Source organism: Mobula hypostoma, chromosome 1, assembly GCF_963921235.1.
Source record: "Mobula hypostoma chromosome 1, sMobHyp1.1, whole genome shotgun sequence".
Lineage (NCBI taxonomy): Eukaryota > Metazoa > Chordata > Chondrichthyes > Myliobatiformes > Myliobatidae > Mobula > Mobula hypostoma.
Window position 1 is genome coordinate 57668433 of NC_086097.1, and position 17903 is coordinate 57686335.

Genomic DNA, 17903 nt, shown 5'->3' on the forward strand with positions numbered 1-17903 from the left:
GGGTTACCTTCATAGCTTTGCTTAGGCTCAGAACTCAAATTCTGGATTGAACAACATCAGTTTTCATTTTGAAGAATTCTATCATGTTGTGATCACTCTTCTCTAAGGGAACTCACACAAAGTTATTAACTGAAAATCAAAAATGTCCAGTTGCTAGAAAGCTGAAGTAAAACAGACAATGCTAGAAACAGCATGTCAGATCAGACACAGTGTTTGAAGAAGAGAAACTGGAGTTAACATCTCACTCAAAGACCCTCCATCTCTACAGAACTAATGAAAAAGGTCTTCAACTTAAAATGTGTACAGGTTCTTTCTCCACAGAAGATTATTAAGAAACCCTTTCTCTGAATAATATCCAGTGTAGGATAGCCTGTTGCCCAGCTGACTCCTCAGGGTATTAGTCTAATAAAATCATTTTGTACACACTCCAAAAAATTCATCCTTCACACTACTTTTCATTATAATTAATTATGGCCATTCAGTGCGTAGATTGAGATCAGACATTATCACTGAATTACTCTCTGTATGTGACTTTCTAACTTCCTATTATGATACTGTTCCCTACATAAACACTACTGTTTGAAAGCCTGTGGACAACACAAGGTGTCAAATGTAATACAGTACTACTATTGAAGAAAAGTGGGAGAGGGAAAATAGGGAACTATCCATCAGCTTGCCTGCACAAGCTTGCTGAAAAATTGCAGTAATCCATTGTTAAACTAGTAATAAGAGAGAAAATCATAATACAACTAGACAGTATAACATGATTTTTTACAACAAAATCTGATAACTTTCTGAGGGTATAGTGTTGAAATGTGTTCAAGGGGAACTAATGAATATAAAATATCTGGATTTTCAAATGGTACTTAAAACTATTATTGCAAAAGATTGGAAGATAAGAGATTACAAGGTTGGGATTGTAAATTGACAAGCAGAGAGGACTAGTTAAAAAATAAAATAGAGATTTGAATAAATTGGTCATCTTCAGATTGATTATTCTTGCTAGGGCGGTGTTTAATTTGAGAATGATAATAAAAACATAGAAACATAGAAAATCTACGGCACAATACAGGCCCTTTGGCCCACAAAGCTGTGCTGAACATGTCCTTCCCTTAGAAATTACCTAGGGTTACCCATAGCCTGCTATTTTTCTGAGCTCCATGTACCTGTCCAGAAGTCTCTTAAAAGACCCTATCGTATCCGCCTCCGCCACCATCGCTGGCAGCCCATTCCACGCACTCACCACTCTCTGCGTAAAAAACTTATCCCTGACATCTCTGTACCTACTTCCAAGCACCTTAAAACTGTGTCTGTGCGAGCCATTTCAGCCCTGGGAAAAAGCCTCGGACTATCCACACGATCAATGCCTCTCATCATCTTGTACACCTCTATCAGGTCACCTCTCATCCTCCACCATTCCAAGGAGAAAAGGCCGAGTTCACTCAACGTATAAGGTGTGTTCCCCAAACCAGGCAACATCCATGTAAATCTCCTCTGCACCCTTTCTATGGTTTCCACATGCTTCCTATAGTGAGGTGACCAGAACTGAGCACAGTATTCTAAGTGGGGTCTGACCAGGTCCTGTATAGCTGTAACATTACCTCTTGGCTCCTAAACTCAATCCCATGATTGACGATGGCCAATGCACCGTATGCTTTCTTAACCATGCAGTCAACCTGCGCAGCAGCTTTGAGTGTCCTATGGACTCAGACCCCAAGATCTGTCTGATCCTCCACACTGTCAAGAGTCTTACCATTAATACTATATTCTGCCATCATATTTGACCTACCAAAATGAACCACCTCACACTTATCTGGGTTGAACTCCGTCTGCCACTTCTCAGCCCAGTTTTGCATCCTATCGATGTCCCGCTGTAACCTCTGACAGCTCTCCACACTATCCACAACACCTCCAACCTTTGTGTCATCAGCAAATTTACCCCTCCACTTCCTCATGCAGGTCATTTACAAAAATCACGAACAGTAGGGATACCAGAACAGATCCCTGAGGCACACCACTGGTCACTGACCTCCATGCAGAATATGACCCATTTACAACCACTCTTTGCCTTCTGTGGGCAAGCCAGTTCTGGATCCACAAAGCAATGTTCCCTCGTATCCCATGCCTCCTTACTTTCTCAATAAGCCTTGCATGGGGTACCTTGTCAAATGCCTTGCTGAAATCCATATATACTACATCTACTGCTCTACCTTCATCAATGTGTTTAGTCACATCCTCAAAAAATTCAGTCAGGCTTGTAAGGCACGACCTGCCTTTGACAAAGCCATGCTGACTATTCCTAATCATATTATGCCTCTTCAAATGTCCATAAATCCTACTTCTCTGGATCTTCTCCATCAACTTACCAACCACTGAAGTAAGACTCACTGGCCTATAATTTCTTGGGCTATCTCTACTCCCTTTCGTGAATAATGGAACAACATCTGCAACCCTTCAATCCTCCGGAACCTCTCCCATCCCCATTGATGATGAAAAGATCATTGTCAGAGGCTCAGCAATCTCCTTCCTCACCTCATACCGTAGCCTGGGGTACATCTCATCCGGTCCCAGTGACTTATCCAACCTGATGCTTTCCAAAAGCTCCAGCACATCCTCTTTCTTAATAGCTACATGCTCAAGCTTTTCAGTCCGCTGTAAGTCATCTCTACAATGGCCAAAATTCTTTTCTGTAGTGAATACTGAAGCAAAGTACTCATTAAGTACTTCTGCTATCTCCTCCAATTCCATACACACTTTTCCACTGTCACACTTGATTGGTCCTATTCTCTTACGTCTATCCTCTTGCTCTTCACATACTTGTAGAATGCCTTGGAGTTTTCCTTAATCCTGTCCGCCAAGGTCTTCTCATGGCCCATTCTGGCTCTCCTAATTTTTTTCTTAAGCTCCTTCCTGCTAGCCTTATAATCTTCTAGATCTCTATCATTACCTAGTTTTTTGAACCTTTTGTAAGCTCTTCTTTTCTTCTTGACTAGATTTACAACAGCCTTTGTACACTGATAGTGTAGATGAGAGCACATGACACATAAATTTAACATTTCACAATGAATTGTAGTGCCCTGGGGAACATTGTAGAGCCGAGGGACCTATGAGTGCAGGAATATAGTTTGTGGAAAGCAGTATCACAGGTAGACAGGTAGTGAAGAAGCCATAAAAGATACTGCAGATGCTGTATTCATGAGCAACACTTACAAAATGCTGGAGGGATTCAGCAAGTCGGGCAGCATCTGTAGAGAGGAATAAGTAATCAATGTTTGAAGATGAGACCCTTAATCAGGTGAAGTAGGGGTTGGGTATGTTGGCCTTCATAGTCAGGGCACTGAGAATAAGTGTTAGGACATTATGCTGCAGTTATACAACATGTTGCAGTCACATTAAGAGCACTGTGTGCAGTTTTGGTCACCTCGTCATAGAGAGTGTGTCGCTTTGCTGGAAAGTGTGTAAAGAAGATTTACAAAAATGTTGCCAGGATTTAAGGGCCTAAGTTATAGGAAACAATGGGAGAAGCTAGGAGTTTATTTCTTGGAACATAGGAGATTGAGGGGACCTTACAGAATTGTATAAAATCATATGGGACATAGATAGGGTAAATGCACAAAACCTTTATTCTCGGGAAAGGGACTCGAAAACTAGCAGCTTAAGGTGAGAAGGGAAACATTTAAAAGGGGCCTGATGGACGTTATTTTGTTAGAAGGTGGTGCATATATGCCATGTGCTGCCAGAGAAAGTAGTGGTGGCAGGTACAATAATGACATTTAAGAGACATTCAGCTAAGAATATGTAGAGGGAAGGTTTAGAGGGCATACTGGCCAAACGCAGCAAATGGGCTTAGATAGCCATCTAATTATTATTTTCTGTAACTCAACATAGAATTATCTAGCTCTCTCATATTCCCTCCGTTCAAATGAATGGAGAAGAATACTTTGCTCTTCCTTTGATGTGGTTTAAGGTAAATTCACTAACCCAGGTGGTGAGAAATCACTGTGACATTGCTCTCTTGCTAAAGACCAGTGCATCCCACAGCCTACTGCTCAGCAGAAAAACAGCAACTTCTTCGTTTTCCACATTCACATGTCCAGTTACCCTCAAGTGGCTATCGTTGTTGCAGAGTTACAAAAACAAATGCTGAAAGTTTAGCTGTTATTCTAAAAAAACAGGTATCATTCACTTAAACGAGAATATATCCTCATGTAGGGTGTACAACTACTAGAGGAAGAAAACTAGAAATACACTTTGGTGTTGAGTGACAGGATGAATCACAAGTTCACACTTTGGTAAACATTTACTTGTAAGGATAATTCAGCTGTCTGAGATTTAAAAGTATTCAATCTGATAGTAATTATGTATATTACTGCACGCTGTGAGAAATTTTGTGATAATGAATTTTGCTGTTCAAACTATCCGCAAAACATAGAAATTCAATTCCTAGTTTAATTGTCATTGTACCATACATGAATACCGTAAATGAAACAGCATTACCAGCATTACTCCAGGGCCATGGTGCAAAACACAGTACTGTACCAATAGTCATACACAGCACAAGACACACATAGCACATATAACACAGCAGTAAAATACAGTCACATAAAGAGTGAGGTATATAGTCCAAGTCCCTGAGCCCATGAATGTTGCAGCAGTCTGCAGTTGAACACAATACATCTTGTCTTCTGCCGAGCGAACACTGGAGGGCAGCACTGACACCAGCCTGTAAGCTGCTCCACACTCTGGTATGCCTCTGTGACACAGACAGAAGCACGATCTGCACCACCCAGCTCCTTCAGTTTCTCCACCAACAAGCAACTTACCGATGGGGTAAACATGCAGTACTTTAAGTTCTTAATATCCAGCAGGGTCTTGCAGTCGTTAAGTATATGTTCAAAAAAGACAAAAACACCTTTGGATGGCCCCGTAAAATCAGCTATGTCTGAGCTGCCCCCATCTTACCAGAAGTTATAATATAAACTATGTTTAAATTGACCACATGCACCTCTTGATTGGACTATCCATAAAATCACACCTGCTCTTTTTTATCTAAATAACTTATTGTCCCTAACTTATTTCATTATCTTAGAGTAATTTGGAACTAATGTTATCCCTCTTTTCCTCCAATAACCTCTTCTTCCTAATCTTATAAAAGTCTTGTCCTTGCAAATCAGCGGACCAGTATGGATACATACATAATTATGCAATCTATTAAGATATCACAACAGCTATTGTTGCTTCCATCACTGCAAAGTATTTATTATACCGATCTAGCAATTCAATGGTTCAGTTTAATGTCAGAGAATATATACAGTATACAACATGAAATCATTACTTGTCACAGACATCCACAAAAGGGAGAGAAAAAAAACGAAGAATGAATGATAATAATCACCGGACTGCAAAATATAGTTTTAATGTGTTGAGATATTTTTAGCAATACAACAACTAAATACAAGTCTTCCTCTTCTGAGAGTGGAACCCATCGAAATCAATGTTCAGGTTTCACATATAGTTGCATAAACAGAACTACTGTACATGTCAATTGCAATGGAAAATGTGACCCTAGGAATCATCACAGCAAAGTTTTATAGTCTTCATTCAGAGCCTACTTCTGGAAAGAGCTGGATAGGAATTGGTAGCAGGGACTCCGGCTGACTTCACTCTTCCTGGTTAGACATGCTGAAGCCTTTTCTAGTATTCTTTGCCTAAACACTCCTGTTTAATTTGTTTAAGCCCAACACTGACCAGGAGTTGAGACCCAAGCTTTCCTGCTTTTTATTGGCTCAGGACCATTACAGCTTGTGCATTTAACTACCTAATCAATATACTAGATATTCAAAACTATTGTGGCTAATTTGGAAGGTTAATGTATGTGATACTCTTAAGCCTCACATTGACGGTATTACGTTTGATTTGCAACGTGCTAAGTTATGGTACATTTCTCATTGTTTTGCTTATTGATAGGCTGAAACCACCTTAACCAATTTTATTGCAGTATTGCTATTTACCCTCTTATTAAGAGAAGAGCCTTTTAGATTTTTGCTCTGCATGAAGCTGTTGTAATAAACATCACACACAAAATGTAACTGGTTAAGTTCAAAGTATTAGTAATCCGAACCATCCTTAGTCCTAAAAACCATGGTGTTGATCATATATTGTATAAAATGTTCTTGTTAAAAGTCATGAGATAATCTATTTAAAAGAACAGGTTTCAATTTAAGGAATTACTTTTTCTTGTTGAAGGTACAATCATATTTTTTCAACTCAGACATATACTATCAGGTTGTTTTAATTAATATCTCATAAGTCCATGCAGAACCTAACAGATGAGCTCAGATCATTCTTGAAAAGCTTGTGTTTTTACTGCAGTAACTGGAGAAGAGGATAGAACTGATGCAAAGAGGAGAGGTCAGGAGATCAAAGCAACCCATTGAATGGTTTTACTTCAAACCAAAGTGACATTTAGCTCAGAGATCATATTTTACTGCTCACTGCTTAGGGGATTTCAAGGCAGCAGCTAAATGCGTCTGAAGAACTACACAAGCTGTCTCGTGTGATTTGTGTAAAGTATTGATGCACCTTCCATAGAGCATTGTCACTTTTACAAACTCATAAATATTTAGAAAGCAGAGCCTTTCATTTCAGTTATGAAGATTTCTTTGGTCCTGCAGCTGAATTACAGTCAGTCATGCTGTCTTACTAATGGGTCCTTTTAAGTATGGATATCAATGAAGAGGTGAATGAGATCAGCACTTTTTCATATTTTTGCACTTTGATTATCTTTGAGTTCATACAAAAAGGCTAGCAATAATCAACCAGAACAAAGGGAAAATAACCATCAAGAATTGTTAGACACGTTGAGAGCTATTTCTTCAGAAATAAGATGAAGCCTAAAAAGAGGTCCTAAAAATAAGTTTAATGTTGAGAAAATATTTCCATTTTGGGCCAAATCAGAAGAAAACTGCCAGTATTCAGCTGCTCCTGTGTTCAGCTTTGCCACGTTCCAGTGTCCAGACACAGCTGAGGTCTCCTTGGACCTTTTGCATGTGCCCAGGGTACTTGCAGGCATGCAGGGGACCAGCTGACAAGCAGAATGCAACTCATTCAGAACAATATCAAATGGATTCATTAATGCTAGGGAAGTCTAGATAATAATTAGTGGGCACGTGGCCAAGTGGTTAAGGCATTCAACTAGCGATCTGAAGCTCGTGAGTTCAAGCCCCAGCCGAGGCAGCGTGTTGTACCCTTGAGCAAGGCACTTGTTAGAGTGGATTTCTTTTGGGTAGATGAATTGTTTACACTTAAATGACTTTGGCTACCAGACTTCTATTTTAACGGTTTGACAAGGGACTATGGATTGAGTCCACCACAATGGGCTTCCTAAAAGGTGTGAATACCAGATGCTTCTGGTAGTTTGGCCTGATGTTGTAGTTTCAAAGGCAGTATCACCTATACATTATAAATATTAATTGTCTTCTATGTTAGGACGGGATATGCCAAATAAATGTATCGTAGACTTAACCTACATTCCTAAAGGCTGTGGATACCAACCGAGACATGTTGGCGCCGGGAGGAAAGGATGGTATGATATTTTGTATGTAGCTTCAATAGGAAGCATTGTCTATGCATTGTCTATAACTTTAAAGTAGCGATTGCCTTTGTGTTTAGCATATAAATATCGAGCCCACATTGAGCTAACAGACCTTTCTGCGGAAAGCATCTCGGTATGTAGATACCTGCTGTACCTTGTTGTGTCAAATAAAGAAGCTGCTTTGTATCTACCTGTGACTGTCTCTCCGGTAATTTCATCCACGCTACAAAAGCACTTAACCACACATTGCTCTGCGACAACACTGGTGCCAACTTGTATGAGTCCTAATGCCCTTCCCTTGGACAACATTGGTGTCGTAGAGAGGGGAGACTTGCAGCATGGGCAACTGCCGGTCTTCCATACAACCTTTCCCAGGCCTGCACCCTGGCGAGTGAAGACTTTCCAGGCTCAGATCCATGGTTTCACAAGACTAACGGATGCCTTAAAAAAGATAATAATTAGAAACTGAAGGGGATAATTGTAGGGTGGGAAGAGATTCATGTGGAGTATGAATCTAGTAAAGACCATCTGGGCCATATTTCTGTGCTCTGAATTCTATTTCAGTGGAGTTTCACTCATGAGGATGTTTAGCAAGCATGTTATTTCTGCGCATTATGTATTCCCCATTAACAAATACTTAGGCAATTTTGGTTATCAATCAATTGAAATATATTGATGCAAATGTTTTATTTTCTACAGAGGTGCTGCTGCCAGGAGATGATAATACTCGCAACACACATCAAAGTTGCTGGTGAACGCAGCAGGCCAGGCAGCATTTCTAGGAGGAGGTACAGTCGACATTTCAGGCCGAGACCCTTCGTCAGGACTAACTGAAGGGACAGCTAGTAAGAGATTTGAAAGTGGGAGGGGAAGGGGGAGATCCAAAATGATAGGAGAAGACAGGAGGGGGAGGGATGGAGCCAAGAGCTGGACAGGTGATTGGCAAAGGGGATATGAGAGGATCATGGGACAGGAGGTCTGGGGAGAAAGACGTTGGGGGGGGAACCAGAGGATGGGCAAGGGGTATAGTCAGAGGGACAGAGAAAGACAAAGGAGAGTGAGAGAAAGAATGTGTGTATAAAAATAAATAACGGATGGGGTACGAGGGGGAGGTGGGGCATTAGCGGAAGTTAGAGAAGTCGATGTTCATGCCATCAGGTTGGAGCCACACTCAGGTTGGAGGAACAACACCTTATATTCCGTCTGGGTAGCCTCCAACCTGATGGCATGAACATGGACTTCTCTAACTTCCACTAATGCCCCACCTCCCCCTCGTACCCCATTTGTTATTTATTTTTATACACACATTCTTTCTCTCACTCCCCTTTTTCTCCCTCTGTCCCTCTGAATATACCCCTTGCCCATCCTCTGGTTTCCCCCCACCCCCCTTGTCTTTCTCCCCTGACGTCCTGTCCCATGATCCTGTCATATCCCCTTTGCCAATCACCTGTCCAGCTCTTGGCTCCATCCCTCCCCCTCCTGTCTTCTCCTATCATTTTGGATCTCCCCCTCCCTCTCCCACTTTAAAATCTCTTACTAGCTCTTCTTTCAGTTAGTCCTGACGAAGGGTCTCGGCCTGAAACGTCGACTGTACCTCCTCCTAGAGATGCTGCCTGGCCTGCTGCGTTCACCAGCAACCTTGATGTGTGTGGCTTGAATTTCCAGCATCTGCAGAATTCCTGTTGTTTGAGATGATAATACTCATTTTTTTTGTCCTACAAGAATCTGTGATTTACATAAAATATTTACAGCTAATCTGAAATTTATAGCCTTCTTTAGGGTTTTGATGGGTAGATTGAGAGTAGCTGCTTCCTTCTGGCCAAAGTCTAGAGAATAGGGTCAAAGATTTCGGTAAAGGGATTCTGAGGGATAGTACCGCACACCCTGGAAGTTTGAAAGAGAACAGAAAGTGCTGGAAACACCCAGAAATTTCAGAGAAAATATTTCAGGGCAATGTCTTCAGAACTGGGATAAGGAGTCTGCTGTTTAGGACAAATATATTGAGATTTTTTTCACTTAGAGGTGAAGAAATTCCTATCACAGAAATCCTAGTCTTCAGAAGCTGAGAATGTTCAGTACTGAGATGGTTAGATTAGTACTTAGAAGATTCAGGAATATGGACTGGAAACGTAAAGTTGATGAGTATAGTCAACCATGACTTTATTGAAATGAGTAAAAGGTGAATAGCCTAATCCTACTCCTATCTCTGTTGTTTATAAGAATTAGTCATATCCTGTATATGGCAGATGCAAGTGCAGGACAGAGACTGACAATCATAGAAACCATAGAAGAACTACAGCACAGAAATAGGCAACAATCCTGCAATATGACTCACTTTCTGACACTTCAAAGCCCCTCTCACTATCTTGAGAATGCAAGTCAGGAGTGTAATGTAGTACTCATCACTTGCCCGAAGTACGTACATCTATTCTCGCGTCATTCTGTGGATACGCACTAGAGAACATCCTAACAGGCTGCGTCACTGCATGGTAAAGAAACTGCACTGTGGTGGACAAGAAAGCTTTATAATGGGTAGTCAGAGCTGCTCAATGCATCACAGGCACAAGCCTACCTACCATCAAGGACATATATACACAAACTGCTGGAGAAGGACCAGTAACATCATAAAGGATCACACCCACCCTGCTCAAGGACTGTTTGTCCCACTCCCATCAGGGAGAAGGCTACAGAGCATCCACTCCAGGGCCACCAGCCTCAAAAACAATTACTTTCCCCAAGCAGTAAGGGTGATCAACACCTCCACCCAGTAACCCACCCTTCCACACCCCCAACCATCACTGCTTTATCATTTCCTGTCAGAGTCACCTTATATACAGACACTCCTGTGCCTAGCGTCACCTTTTAGACATACAATCAATATATGTATATAAGATATCTTACATATTTATATGTATTGTGCTTATTTTGTGCTGCATCAGATCTGGGGTAACAATTATTTCATTCTCCTTTACACTTGTGTACTGGAAATGGCATTAAACAGTCTTGAATCTTCAATCTTGAACCTTGCCTTGATTTCACTTAATTTAGAGCTGGCAACAATTAATAATCTTAACGCCATTCAGGACAATGTAGTCCAATTTATTTGCTCCTAACACATCCTAATAAGCACACTTTCCCTCTGTCACCTCTATGCAGTGCGTACCATGCATTTGCCGGCCCAGTCCATCTGGGGCAAGCGCCACAAGAATTGCACTGACTCATGAAAGCAGCTGACCACTAGCTTCTCAGAGGCAATTAGGAGCGGTAATAAATTCTAACCTTCTCAGCCTGGTCTGCCTCCTGAAACTGAATAAAAAATAACTATTTTTGTACCAAAGCCACTTCCAATTTCTGTTTTGGTGATTGTTTTACAGAGTATCCAAACAAAGCAATTTAATTAGTATTAGTTTTGTACAAATAAATTATGTATTTTGTTACCACTGAATCTATATAATAACCTTGAAGCGGCCGTATCAGGGAAGCTGCATCCTAAAAACCCCAGCAAGGTGTCCACAATCTCAAAATACCTCTGATACATTTAATTTTTTTCCTTTTGTTTGTTCTCAGCATCTCTGACACAGCCAGTAGTTTATGACAACTGCCAGTTATCATTGATAACATGGTGGGTGAGCCACATTCATAAACTGCTGAAAGTGAACTGCTGTGGTGAAGATACTCCCACAATGCTGTTGGGTAGGGAGTGTTAGGATTTTGACCCAGCAATAGTGAATCAATGATGTTTTCCAAGCTAAGATGATGTGCGACTACCAGGATATTTTAGATAGTGGCATTACCATGCACCAGGAGCCCTTCTTCCCAGTGGTCAAGGTCATAAGCGTAGGAAAAATAGACAAGGTGACAGATGTTGGGTGGTTGCTACAGTGCTATACGTTCTATACATGATATACATTCAAGTAATGCTGTGGCACTGGTGGGTTGAGTGAATGTTGATGGATGCCAGTCAAACAGTTAGTTTTCCTGGATGGTGACAAGCTTCCCGAGGCTGCACGCATCCTCCAGTCACACAGAGAATATTCCTGCACTTGCAGCTTGGAAGTGATACTTGGGCAGTCAAAGCATTTTCATAAGAATGACCATATTGAGGTAACTTTTCTGACAGTGTCAGCACTGTTGCAAATCAAAGAGAGCTGGTCAAATACACTGAGACTTCCATGACACAAATGTTACTTGCCACTTAGTGTATGCAACAACTTCCAACAGCAATTGCAACAACACTGCACATGGCCCTATTTTGACCAAATTTCTAGTCCAACAGATATAAATTGTGTAAATAAATATTATGTTTTTAACTTTACATTCATCTTTTAAAACAAAATTAAAGCATTTTCCACAATCTGCACTCTTAAGTATTCTTTATTATCCTGCTGCACTTTTGGCTTGGCCGTCGTTCAGCATCACATTCTAAGATATTGCTCAAGTTTTGATCATTATTGTGTCAGCCACTGTTAATACTGGGCCGACTCAGAAAAACAAATCTGCAACATTTTGAAACTTTCCACTGATATTGATAAAATAGGAGTTTCACAATGAATGCTACCAATCTTTAGTTGAAATAAGTTTGGAATTCTTTGAAGATCAGCTTACACATTTGGTTGTGGTTACCTGCACTGTATTTTCACTTAATTTAAATCAGGCAAAAAAATAAGGAAAACTCTTTAATCTTAGAGCATAATCATTGGTATGGATCAGTTGGACTGAATGATTTCTGTACTATAAATTCTTCATAAGTTATTTTGATTAAAAAGCACCCTGTACTGCCTATTCTGGGAAACCAGATTCTATCGTAACTTCCTTTAACCCCTCCCAGCCTATAAAAAGACGTCTCTTTGGTTTGGAGTTGCAGTAAATGGTGTAATTATTTTTTTTAATTTAAAGGAATTCGTACAACATGTTGCACCTACCTATCTAGCCTTCAATGTTTCTGGCTACCTATCCAATTAAATAGCAACCTCTACATTGGTTGTCCTGGCAAAAAGATTTTAACTTTGCAGAGTGCATACATATTTACCCCAGTTCATCATGTTTTTAACTGTAATCAGCCTTGTCTTGAAGTTAAAGGTCTTATCTGAATAAATAATCTTATCACTTTGCTTCTGGACAGCGAGTAAGGTTATGTGAGGTGACATCGAAGCTTCGAGACTCATTAAATGACAATATCCAGTGAGCTACCGTGGCCTAATGCGATGCTGCGTATGACTGCTACGAAGATGTCGGCCTTGGCTAAAGGGAAGCTGCTGAGCCAGGATTATGAGAATAATCTCCACTATGGGGACTTGAGCCCTCGATAGAGACAATTTCTCTGGTGCAGTAGTCAGGGGCTGTGTGTGAATATCAGTTCCATCTCCATATGGACGCTGTGCAGCAGATAAGCAGGCCTGCTCTGTTATACAACATCCACATTGTGATGGAACAGATATTCTTTATCCTTTAACAATACAAACTAAAGGAAGTAGGAACAGGGTGCATAGGGGACCTTTCATGAACTCAGGATGTTCCAATGCATTCCCACCTGCAAGCTACTCGTGTGCTGTGCCGTCTGCTCTTATGGAGGAGAACATGGTGTCAAGTTTGCTCACAAGCCACCACAACCTGAAATATGAAAATAAGCTCTTTTACAGATGCTTTCAAGGAATAAAGGTTGGCCAGAGCAATGTGGTTACTCCACACTCTTCGAAAGACACCGTACCATAACTTACATCCAACCCCTGACTACTGCCTCTATCAAAGGCTTAAGCCCATGTAGCGCAGATTGTTCTCATAACCTTAACGACTCCCATTTAGCCAAGACAGACATCTGTGTAGCAGTCGTACACAGAATCACATAAATCTCCATCGCTACAGTCTGATCCCATAGATTTTGCTGCACCCGGGAACTCTAGCATCCCTGAGGTGACCTGGAATGAATAACATCAGCTTCCTTCAGATACAAACAGCAGAGCTGGAAACACAAAGCACAGACAGAAAGCGATGGGAATCCTCGGTAGGTTAGGCTGCACCACCGGGAAAAGAAACAAGATGAACATCTCAGGAAAGAACACCGGCTGCCTGATGAAGCGTTAACTCCATTCTTTTCCACCAGATATGGCCTGACCTGCTGAGTATCTGCAGACTTTTTCAGTTTTGAGTGACATCTGTGATGGTTGGGATCCCAAAAGGATGACAAAGTTGTGACTATTTCAGCTTTACCTTTGGCAATTACATGCTGCAGCCTGCCATTGATGGGAGTGTAACTTGGAACATTAACTGTTAGAATAAAGGGCAAGGCTACCATGCTTAGCCAATCTTGGTTTTGAGGTCCTGGTCATAAAGAAGAAGGAGATGCTTAGCAGGTACAGGCAGCAAGGAACAAATGAGGTGCTTGAGGAGTACAAGAACTGCAAGAGAACACTTTGGAGAAAAATCAGGAGAGCTAAAAGAAAGCATGAGGGTATTGTGGCAGACAAGGTGAAAGAGAATGACAAGTTTTTCTACAGATATTTAAGAGCAAAAGGATGGCAAGGAACTAAATTGGTCCAGTTGAAAATCAGCATGCTGAAAGAGATGGGGGAGTTCTTATATGGATCTTTTTATCTGTATTTATTTGGGAGACTCACACAGAGTCTATGGAACTGAGGCAAAAGAGTAGTGAGTATAGACCATATCCAGTTTACAGAAGAGGAGGAGCTTGCTGCTTTGAGGCAAATCAGTGAGAATAAATCCTCAGGTATCCCCTCAGACCCCCTGAGAGGCTAGAGCAGAAATTGAAGGGCCTTATTAGAGGGATTTAAAATGCCTAAAGTCAGTGAGTGATGTGAGGATGTGAGGGCCTCCGTCTGTCAGAATTGACCATGGATACAGCGTGCTTGCTGTCTAGATATCCAAGCCTGGGCAGAGCGAGCAGTTGCCCATGTAGCAAGTTCCCCCTTTCCACGCATCTGATGAACCCAAAGAAACGAAAGAGACCGATACAGTTTGGTACCAGCAGTGTCACAGGAGTTGCCAGTCAGCATTGAACTCATTGTAGGACTGCCCTAGGGACTCTCGCTCCAGATTTCTCCCCTCGGGGTTTACTCCTGAATCCTTCTCCATGAATGGGTATAGCCGCAAGGCAGTGGAGGTTGGAGATCAGAGCTTTCCTTCTCCGAGATGAGTTGCTAACGAGCCGCATCTGCCTGAAGTGATTGGTTTTAAGGCACCAGTAACCTGCCTTTGCCCCTTCTCCTGTCAGTGGAAACAGCTCTGCCAGGCTCAGTAGCTAAGCCACATGTGAAGGCCAGGAGCTGGGCTTCATTGTCAGAGACTACTTGAGGTGCATGACATGGGGAGCATTCAATTGGTAGTGGGAGCTTGTTCCCATTACCACCCCTGGCTGTAACAACCTTAAGGAACCAAAATGTCTGAAGAGTAAGCTGGGAAATGATAGGCCCGTGAGCCTGATGTCAGTAGTGGGTAAATTATTAGAATGTGTTCTAAGGGTCAGGATATTTAACTATTTGGATAGACAGGGCCTGGTTATGGATTGTCAACAAACATCGTATTATGTGGGCAGGTCATATCCAACTAATTTTGTGGAGTTTTTCCAAGGAGGTTACTAGGACTGTTGATGAGGGAAAGGAAGCGGATGTTGTCTCCATGAACTTTAGCAAGGCCTTTCGCAAAGTCCTCTATGAGAAGCTGGTCCAGAAGTTCAGTTACTTAGCATTCATGAGGAAGTAGTAAATTGGATTCAACACTGGCTTACTGGGAGAAGCCAACAAATGGTAGTAGTTTGCCTCTCTGATTGGTGGCTCGTGATTAGTGGCGTGCTGCAGGAATCAGTGCTGGGTTAGTTGTCGATTGTCATCAATATAATAATTTGGATAATAATGTGGTAAACTGCATCAGCAAATTTGCAGATGACACCAAGATTGGAGGAGTAGTGGACAGCAAGGAAGACAATCAAGGCTTGCAGCTGGACCAGCTGGAAAAATGGGCTGAAAAATAGAAGATGGAATTTAATGTGATGCCTCCTCTACTGTAAAGATGAAGCCACACTCAGGTTGGAGGAACAACACCTTATATTCCGTCTGGGTAGCCTCCAACCTGGTAGCATGAACATTGACTTCTCTAACTTCTGTTAATGCCCCTCCTCCCCCTCGTACCCCATCCGCTATTTATTTATATACACACATTCTTTTTCTCTCTCTCCTTTTTCTTCCTTTGTTCCTCTCACTATACCCCTTGCCCATCCTCTGGGCTTTTTCCCCCCTCCCCCTTTTCTTTCTCCCTAGGCCTCCTGTTCCATGATCCTGTCATATCTCTTTTGCCAATCAACTGTCCAGACTTGGCTCCATCCCTCCCCCTCCTGTCTTCTCCTATCATTTTGGATCTCCCCTCCCCCTCCCACTTTTTAATCTCTTACTAGCTCTTCCTTCAGTTAGTCCTGACGAAGTGTCTCGGCCCGAAATGTCGACTGTTCCTCTTCCTAGAGATGCTGCCTGGCCTGCTGCGCTCACCAGCAACTTTTATGTGTGTTACCAGCGTAAAGTGTTCAGTTTGGGACAACAAACTAGGGCAGGAGTTACACAGTGAACTGTAGGGAACTGAAAAGTGTGGTAGAACAGAGGGATCTGGGAACACAGATCCATAATTCCAACGTAAGTAGATAGGGTCATAATGACAGCTTTTTGGCATATCGTCCTTCATAAATCAACGTATTGAGCACAGGAGTTGGGATGTTGTGTTGAAATTGTATTGGGCATTGGTAAGGTGTAATTTGAAGTATTGTGTCCAGTTTTGGTCACCTACCTAACAGGAAAGGTGCAAATAAGTTTGAAAGAATACTGAGAAAATCTACAAGGATGTTTCCAGGACTTGAAGACCTGAGTTAAAGGCAAAGGATGAATAGGTTAGAAATTTATTCCCTGGTGTGTAGGCAAATGAGAGGAGATATAAAACAAATATACAAATTATGAGTGGTATAGATGTGAAAACATGCATTTTTCACTAAAGTTTAGTGAAACTAGAACTAGAGATCATAGGTTAAGTGTGAAAGGTCAAATATTTGAGTGGAACATCTTCTCTCAGAGGGTGGTGTGAATGTGGAATGAGCTGCCAGTGGGAGTTGTGGATGCTGGTATGATTGCAACATTTAAGAGAAGTTTGGATAAGTACATGAAAAGGAGGGGAATGGAGGGCTATGGTCCAGGTGCAGGACAATGGGACAAGGCAGAATAACACTTTGGCATGGACAAGATGCATCAAAGACTGAAATGTTTTTGTGCTGTAGTGCTTTATGACACTATGAGTCAAAACACAAACAGGCTCAATTTCTCACACCATGTACAAGTAGATATGGAAGGTATGTAGAGGTTTGATCTGTTCTGTTGGTTATGGGATCACTTAGCTCTGAAAATTGCACGTAGATAGTCCTGTATTGCAGCTTCACTAGGCTGGCATCTCATCTTTATCAGGTATGCCTGGTGCTGCTCTTAACATGACTTTCTGCATTCACAGTAAGCCAGGACTGATTCCCTGGTCTGGCTGTAATGGTAAATTGAGGGAAGTTCCAGGCTTACAAGTTACAGATTGTGGTAATGGACATTTCTGCTGCTGCATCAAGGATGCCCTGTTTTGAGCTGCTGGTCTATTCCATTTGGTACCATTGTCGTGCTAGTCAATAGAGGCAGCCCTCAGTGTGAAGGACAGACTGAAGCTTCTAAGGACTATGCAGATTTCATCAAGGCATAGAAGGCTACAAAAGGAAGAATCTGAAGTCTCCCAGGTCTTGGAGACCTCTGGGATTGGTAAGGGTAAGTGCATTAATCAGCATGGATATGGCGTTCTGATGAGCCTTTTTCTATGCCATTCCGTTTTCTTCCTATCAGTGTTACCGTGAATAAATGCATCCATCACAAATTAGGAAGAGGCCAGGTGGTATATCCCACAAATTGGTGCATGTTCTAGTTCCTGCAAGCCTAGTCTAACAGCCAGGTCATTTAAGACTTGATCAATTTATCAGTGGTGTTAGCAGACTACTCTTGGTTCTGGACACCTCCCATCCTGTGATGTATCTGACTCAGAAACCAAACATCCTAAACATTCAAAGCATTCAGGTCTCAGCCTGAAGTATTGACTGTTCATTTCCTGCCATAGATGCTACTTGATCTGCTGAGTTTCTCCAGCAATGTGCATGTATTGCTCAAGATTTGCAGCATCTGCAGAACCTCCTGTGTGTCTGTTCAGAAGTGCTACTCCTGTCAGTACTCCTTCCAAATATTGTTCAACATGAAGGAGCACTGATTCATCAGCTGAGGTTGGTCAGTAGGTA